Source organism: Cryptomeria japonica, chromosome 1 (assembly GCF_030272615.1).
Source record: "Cryptomeria japonica chromosome 1, Sugi_1.0, whole genome shotgun sequence".
Taxonomy (NCBI): Eukaryota; Viridiplantae; Streptophyta; class Pinopsida; order Cupressales; family Cupressaceae; genus Cryptomeria; species Cryptomeria japonica.
Genome location: NC_081405.1, coordinates 443,508,216 through 443,517,160, shown reverse-complemented (window position 1 = coordinate 443,517,160; position 8,945 = coordinate 443,508,216). Strand labels below are relative to the sequence as shown.

The 8,945-nt window shown below is 34.0% G+C and overlaps 1 long non-coding RNA gene across 1 annotated transcript; it reads right to left on the bottom strand.

The window, feature by feature from the left end:
* Positions 1–1,662: 1,662 nt before the first annotated feature.
* LOC131064659 (uncharacterized) lies at positions 1,663–7,364 on the bottom strand. Its single transcript, XR_009111304.1, has 2 exons — positions 6,642–7,364; positions 1,663–1,952 (listed from the first exon to the last, which is right to left on the bottom strand). It is a non-coding gene; the product is annotated as an uncharacterized LOC131064659 (long non-coding RNA).
* Positions 7,365–8,945: the final 1,581 nt, after the last annotated feature.

The window sequence follows — 8,945 nt, the reverse complement described above, 5'->3', positions numbered from 1 at the left end:
ATAAGGTAAGTAGTTTTCATTTGTTTGCTCATTTTTCGTATTTGCTTTTTTGCTTATCTTCCTTGATATGTTGTTAAATGGCTTGAATTCATTGTGCTTATGGTTGGGCTTATCATTTATTATGAATTCATATTGATTTTCTAACAATCTCCATTTTATTGGCATCAAGGGGGTCTTTCCACCATGAAGATTGTTTAACAGTTTTACTTTTGACTTGAGAAAATGTTGCTACATGACCAGTTTTATAGCATCATCTACGCTAGAAGGAAAGACATTCATAATCCAAAACTTAGGTCCAAGGATGATATACAACAGAAAGGACTCTGTATGCAAAAAAATCCTCATTGAAATCAATTTCCACAAAAAATCGAACAAAAGTAGTATGAGAAAATTCATAAGTGTTCTTATCTACTGCCATGAAAATACCCAGCAAATTACCAATAGATTTGAAAGGAAGATTGTTATGGGACTTTTTCCTGTGTAATGGAGTTATAATAAATAATATTAAATAAATATAATTATGGACATTATAATTGTTATGAAGGGTTATGACTTTTGCTACCACCCTTGAGAAATTATTCCACCCTTGAGAAATTATTTAAAACCTATGAATCAATAAAGGAGGACACAGAGGGAGAAAATAGTAGAGGAAAAAGGAAATTGAAAAAAGAAAAAAAAAGAGGATAGTTAAGGTCTGGTGGTTGGGCATTGGGCATTGGAGAAGGAGCATACAGTGTGTGTCCAACTCGGGGTACAGTGTACACCCGAGAGTGTCTTGATCAGGGTTGTGTTTATTTCATGTCGTGAAGGCATGTGGGGTTTTGTGTAAGAACCGTGCCCTCCTGGAGTGCTCCCTTGCCTGGAAACCCTATACCTATAACTAATCATCCCTCTGCGTGCAGGAAAGCAGCCTCTCCATGATTTACAAATATGTATTAATCAATTTCATATAGTCATTGCCCTAATGTTTCACCATTGCAAATCATTATCTCAATGTTTTATATAATCTGAGTAATTAGTTTATCATTACTTGAATAAATTACTTTGATACTTTATTAAAATACTGTGTAAACACTTAATAATAAATAGTGAATTTAACACCTTAATATTAAATTATCTATCTTAGCTAAAAGGTTAATCCACTACTGATACTTAAGAAATCATAAGGGAAAAAGTACCTTTACATTTGGTATCAGAGCCAAATCGATCTTTAGAGCCAAACAATAGGATTTACATAAATGATAGAATCAATATATCTTAAAAAAATTATTTATAACCATATGCTAAATTTTAAAGAGAAATCACAATTTAAATTTGCGAAACTTTGTTAGCATGGTCAATTGATGAATTAGATATTTTCAATTAATATTTCAAAAAAAAAAATTATGTTACTATAATTTTACCACATTTGAAAAAAAAAATATTACCCAATTTGTATGTGGTGATATATAATAGAATTTCATCATGATCCAAAGACAATTACTTACCATTTAGTTAGGTAGAGAAAATTAAAAAAATGATAAATTCATTTCACTTGACAAACATTATGAATACCTTAGACAAGACGAAATGGGTATAAAGTACTTTCCCATAAATATGTCAGTAAATTTACTTGTTTGTGAATGAGCATATCACTAAGTATTTTTATCCTGACAAATGAAATTTAAATAAATAATAATAATATTAATAATAACAATTTACTCCATATTTATGGCAGCAAGAATGCCATGGTTTCACTTATAACAGTAAATTGATATCAATATTCATTTGATCTAACATGGCTGCTGCCAAACAAATTCCCAAAAAGATATTAACAGAACAATATAAGATGGAAATATGTTGAAAACAAATGTCAACTCCCACCAATATTTTCATTTAATAGTCTGACAGCTGAAACCATCTAGTTTGATTGAACAGAGCCAAACTTTGAAGATAATTTTTTCTCTTTTTACCTACAATCATCCCGTAAACAAAACATTGAAACTAAATATTAAATCTGCAACCCTATTGGTATGGTAAGTTGGATTGGTCAGAGTGATAAAATTTACTTCGTTTTTTAATTGAAAATTCACTTCCAACCATAGAAAAATAAAATAAAATTCATTCTATTGAATTTGTTTCTAGTCTTTTTCATAAAATCATTTTGTGTATATTTGCAATCAAATGTGAAACATTTGAAATTATAATATAGTAGTAATCTACCCTTGACAGGAGATTTTGAACCATTTAGGGTTCTTTGTTCTGAAAATCATTTGAATTGATAGTGATTTCAGGGTGATCCTTACTTTGCAAAGTATCTACATTACATTATAAATGAAATTTTACCGAGCCCAATTAGAACCATACTTGTGACATAAAAGATTTCCTTTTGATTGTATAATTTTTACTTTGAAGAAAAATATTTTCAAATGATTTAAATCACTATGAAAATCAAACTTTTACTAGGGTCAAACGGAGTGAAATCAGAAAACCGAATTGAAGCAATATAAATCAGACTAGTGCATTAACACAGTAAAAGGAAGGAAAATTAATTTAGATGAGATACTAATTAGAAATAAAACAAAAAATTGACAAAAATAAATCATTTTATGAAAGAATTTAACACAACAACAACATTTTTTTAAAACTAAAGCAATTTCACATGCATCAATTATTTGCTCCTAAGCTTCAACAACATATGACAAAGATCTTTATCCTGAATAATCAATCTAGAAAATGAAATATAGAAAATGAAATATGTTGAAGTTTTAAATGATTTTCTTTAAGTTGTATTGAAATTCTCTAAATATCATATTTACTCTCTTTTCTATTATATTTGGCTCCCAATATTCTAGTGCCTATATCTTACTAAGTGGTCTACATGTCAGTGCTTGCTTATATAAGATATAAATAATGTCAATGAAGCCATAAGTTACATTGTGGGCCCATAACTCATAGGTCCTAACATCACTTTTCTCCTAAAATTAGTTAAATGTTATGCTAGATTCAAAACTACAATGTTTTCCCGTAGTCTTAGACACAAGGACATGTATAATTTTTACAGGGGGAGAAACCGCCTCTAAAATAATATAAGGATAGATTTATTAAATATATTTAGAACTTCATTTAATGATATTCAATTTGAAGATTTTATGGTAGCAACAATATAGAAAGATGCAATGAAGCCCTTGACTTATCTTCAAAACTTAGAATTAATCACAAAGCTAATAATATTGTGGTATTTAATCTAATGATACAACTAAATTTACAAACATTGTGAAAGCAATGGTAAACCCAACAAATAAACATTATATGGTCCTTTGAGATCATAGAAATTATTGGGGATCACTAGTTTTATTGTGCTTCTATAATTTTTATTATGATTTTTCTATAAAATAATATTCTATAGCCATCATTAGATCTCAATGATCTTGTTAAGTCTCATCTTCTATCATTGTTATAGACAAATTATCAACTTTTTAATTAAACCAACCTTCACCCTTGGATTTTAATAAATTAATGGTTACACCTAATGTTTCCCTATGAAGTGCTCAATACATGTTAATAATTTGATATTCTTTAGTTATTGTTAAAATGCTTGATAAGATTACCATGGTTTATTTTACTACATACTTTGTTATTGGACTTGATCAACCCAATAATATAAAAGTTATTGTATATAAAAGACAATTGTGTATTTGTTTTGCAAAGAAGATATTCATGTAGTCTAGAATGCATGAATATCATCTTAGAATGTATTTTGAGTATATAATTATAGTTTTATAATTTACGATGACTATATAGGAGTAATTGTTGTATGATAATACTTCTATAAAGAGAAAAGTAGTTAAAAGATTAAATAAAGTGATAAACTTAAAAAGATAGGAGATTAAAACATATATTTATGATACGTTTTTATGAAAATATTATCATTGGAAAAATGATTATGAAACTGATGAAATTTGTCAAATTAAAAGATGACAAGAATATAGATGAATTAAAATAAAAATGGAAATACAATTAAGCATGCACACATTCAATGTCAGTAATTGATTTATTGATCATAATTTTTGAGTTGTGATGCAAATACATCTCTTGCTACTGAGGACAACAGGGAAATTACAGGGGGAGAAATGTTATGGGACTTTTTCTCGTGGAATGGAGTTATAATAAATAATATTAAATAAATATAACTATGGACATTATAATTGTTTTTGATTAAAAAAAGCAGCGTTAACAAGGGCGCTGACCCAAAACAAAGAGACCTCAATCCCTCTACAATTAGTGTTAACTATTGCTAATTGTTTTTGAAACAAAGCAGCATTAAGAAGGGCGCTGACCCTTTACAAAGCCAAAGGCTATCAAAATTTAAAGACCAAGCAGGGGTGCAAACCCCAAAAGGACAAAGTCGGACTGGCCAAACCAACCAGTCAAACCAACAACACCCAAACCAAATCAAGAGGGGGGAGAAAACCCCGACTCTTGAGAAAGGAGGGCTAGGGAAAGGTGGTTAGAATTTCCTTTCCACCTACGACAAACCACCGTCCAGGCAACACTATCAGTAGGAACTTTCGCAGAAGAAACAAGCGGGGAATACCCTACAGAGTCACTGTCAGACTGTTGTTGCAAAGCGGCAACAGGCTGTTGCAGCGGAGCAACAACAAAAGAAGGAACGCCAGGAGCAGAGTGAAAGTGAGAAGCAGGAGCAACGGGAGGAGGATCCAAGGGGGCGGATGGGGCCGCAACAACAGTAACATCAACCAGGGCTTCATCAGCAGTAAGGGGCACCTCATCTTGAGATGAATCAACCGAAACAGAATCTGAAGCATTAATCATCAAGTGGTCCTCCGTAGCATCCTTCCACCAAGTAGCAGCACCTTTACGATGAGAGAGAGAACAGTCAAAAGTAAGGTGACCCGTTGAGAAACACCTTTGACAGTGAAACGGGAGGCCCTCATAATCCAGCGGTTGAGTCCAAGGCCTGTCCCCAACCATAAGAACCACATCCCTAAGGAGGGCCAACGATAAGTCAACATCAATTAATAGGCGAGCAAAGGTAGAGTGACCCATGGAGAACGTGGCATCATCAACCTTCAAGAAGCTGCCAATAGAGTTACCGATGGCCTCAAAACAAGAAGGTTCCCAGAAATGGAGGGGGAGATTAGGGAGGCGGACCCAAACCGAACGAACAGAAAGAGATTCTGTAAGGGGATTGAAGGAAGGAGTCCAGGGCTTAAGGGAGAGAGAGTGATCTTCCCAAGACCAAAGCTTACCCAAAATCAAATCACGATCATGAGTAGAGGCAAAGGAAGCAACAAAAAACCCCTTAGCACAAGGGAAAAGCTCAATGCCATAAGAAATATGGGGCTTCCAAGAATCACTCACCCAGCGATGAAGGTTCGGGAGGGAAGGCCAAAACCCAATAAATTTGCAGACCAGAGCACTGCGTTGATAGAAGTCAACATTCTCCATAACCTCACGGCCACAGACCACAACTGGAGAGGTCTTGGCACAAAGAAGAGGACGAAACCCCCCTAGAAGGCTAGGCAGCAGATTTAGCCATAAAGGGTTATAATTGTTATGAAGGGTTATGACTTTTGTTACCACCCTTGAGACATTATTTAAAACCTATGAATCAATAAAGAAGGACACAAAGGGGGAAAATAGTAGAGGAAAAAGGAAATTGAAAAAACCAAAAGAGAGAGGATAGTTAAGGTCTAGTGATTGGGCATTGGGCATTGGAGAAAGGGCATACAGTGTGTGTCCAACTCAGGGTATAGCGTACACCCGGGAGTGTTCTGGTCAAGGTTGTGTTTATTTCATGTCGTGAAGGCATGTGGGGTTCTGTGTAAGAACCATGTTTATTTCATGTCGTGAAGGCATGTGGGGTTTTGTGTAAGAAGCGTGTCCTCCTGGAGTGCTCTCTTGCCTGGAAACCCTATACCTATAACTAATCCTCTCTCTGCGTGCAGGAAAGCAACCTCTCTGTGATTTACAAATATGTATTAATCAATTTCATATAGTCATTGCCCTAATGTTTCATCATTGCAAATCATTATCTCAATGTTCTATATAATTTGAGTAATTAGTTTATCATTACTTAAATAAATTACTTTGATACTTTATTAAAATACTGTGTAAACACTTAATAATAAATAATGAATTTAACACCTTAATATTAAACTATCCATCTTAGGTAAAAGGTTAATCCACTACTGACACTTAATAAATCATAAGGGAAAAAGTACCATTACAAAGAAGATAAAATCAATATAATACTGAAGAATTCAAGAAAAGGATTAAAATTCAGATGCCGAGGTTTGAGCAAAAAGGAGTGATGACCCATGTATAATAGTGATCGAGGAGTATTGAATCCTTTTCCTTGATGGAGTCAAAAATAGAAATGAAAATACATTGTGCGCCTATATAAATTTTAACCCCATCCTTTACAACTGGAAGCCAATTTACTTTTACGCAGATGTTCAAATCTAAAATGCCAGGCCATAAACGATTGAAACGACAGATTAAAGCATACGCAACAAGTTAATTTTCTTTCTCCAACACCTGTTTCCCAAATTCTAGAACAAGAAAAATGTTTGCACATTTCATAGGAACGATTCCATTACCAAAAATACAAGAGCCACAAGTTTTTAAGCACATACCTTTGAGACAAAAGAATCTCTGGCACTGCTAAGTGGTTTTGAAGTTTGAGGTAAAGTAGGGAAATAAGCATCATCCAAACCCTTGCAAAGGCCTCCAGTGCATCCTTTTTAAGACAGCAGCCCAATGGTTTCAGAATACTTTGGGGACTCACATGAAACTGTAGAGAGACCTTTCGCGGGCACCATGGGAGCATTCTTGTAGGGTGATGAAACCGATGGTGAAGGGCGAGATCTCAAGGAAGGTGCAACAGGGAGCCCTTGAGAAGATCAATGCCCTTCCAACTACCACATTTATGGCAGGGAAAAGAGCATCATCCATAGATTTGGGCATTAAACCCTTACCAAGGCTACCAACGCAAACATTTTCGTTTGATTGTCCAAGGGTTTCAGACTGCTCCGAGGAAGCTAAAGAAAGGCCTTTTGCAAGCACCTCAGACGAATTCATGGAGGGCTTTGAAACCTCAAGAAAGGGCCAATATATCCAACAAGGCACAAAAGGGAGCCACTGAGGAGAGAGAGAGAGAAGCTGTCGATGCTCTTCTGGCCGAATCGTTTCCAGAACCCCTGCTTCATTTCCAAAACCCTTGAACGATTTTCATAGTTTTCTCCATCAAGGCACCACGAGATTGGAAACAACATTGGAGGTAGCCATTGGCAGCCGCTACACCATCGAGAGCTTTTTTACAATAACATTAGCTTAATTCTTAAAATATCCTTAGTAAAATGTTCTATGTCATGTATATAGTTTTAGTCTAGGGTTAATCTTAGATTTAGCTAGATCTCACGGTGCTTCCATTCATAATTTGAAGTGTGGTTTTAAAATTATGCTAGAACCTTTAAAAACTTATTTCCTTATTCTTTATCATTTATATTCATAATGTGCTTCTTGTTATCATAGGATTTATGAATTTGGTATCCACATTTGACATGTTTTTACTGTGATGATGAATCAAAGATAAGAGATGAACCAAATGACATTCAATTTGGAGATTAGTAAGCTCTTAAATTGAGCATTCCCTTGGTAGAGAATAACAAGAACCTAAACTAGCTTAATATAGTGTCAATTTTGAAGACAAACACATTTAAAAAAGAATCACCTATTTCTACCAATTTTTATTTGCAAACCCCACTATATGAAATGCCCACCTCAAGTTATAATAAGTAGTGAAAGAAGTTGCCATCTTTCTCATAATTTATAAGCCCCTACATGTGTGACCTTAATTACCCTTCCCACATCACCTTGTGAAGTAATAAAAACTTGATCATAACTACTTAGATATGCCAGTTGCCTTAGTCTATGAGTGGACTAGGACCCCTTTTGATGAACCTTATTAACTAATAAGTATAAATAATTTATTTTAATGATCTCAATTGTGTGTGTTAGTTTTTTTGATATATTAATTTTTTACAATAGTCTTTTGAGTGCAAACTCAAATTTGCATTTGGGGATACTTATTAAAAGTGAGTAAAATGTGATTTTTATGCATTTTTAAGTGAAAATGGACTACTTAGATAAACACCTATAGGTATGGTACCTTTTGGAATAGTATTTAGAGTGTTAGGAGGATTTAGTGCTCATCCAATCCTCTTAGGAAGAATGTTCCATTAAGATCCATAAAATGGGTAAGTCTAAGTTATCGAATCAAAGCCTCTACACTTCTTCGGGAATTTACAAGGAGCGTGTGAGGTTCATTCCACTTCACTATGCCTTACCCATGTGAGAGAATATGATAGATACAACTTGGCATGTATGTTTTGTAAAAGGTGGTTACTAGTGTTAGTGGATGCCATGTGAGGATGTGTGACATCACACACCCATAAAAACTATCCTCTTTAGCCTTTGCAAGGCTAATTGTCCATTTTTTTATTTTTCATACCAAGATATTTTAGTTGGGGAGAATTTTTTTATCATTTTGGTGTGGGAAGAAATTCAATGTGCATAGAAGGATAATCAAGCAAGAAAGAAGTCTTCCAGGGTTTTCAAGCTACCTTTAGAGGTGGGCTTCCTCATCATTATGTGTTATTTCTTGATTTCTTAATGTATGGAAAGAAAAAGGAATTATTTCATTGTTCTATATGAATCTAAAAGAGTTTAAATGATATTTCCGAATGTGTTCATATGTATTCTTTTGTAGCTTGTTTGACTATGGGTTCTCTTTTATTTTATCTAGGAGTGTATTTAACACACTTGTATCCTTTTTCATATTTAAATTTTGTATTACATATGCAAATGTAACTTTGGTATTGGCTCTCCGATGTTTTTGAGCCAAGTCATGTTTAAGGTTTGGGGAACAAAGAAGTCTT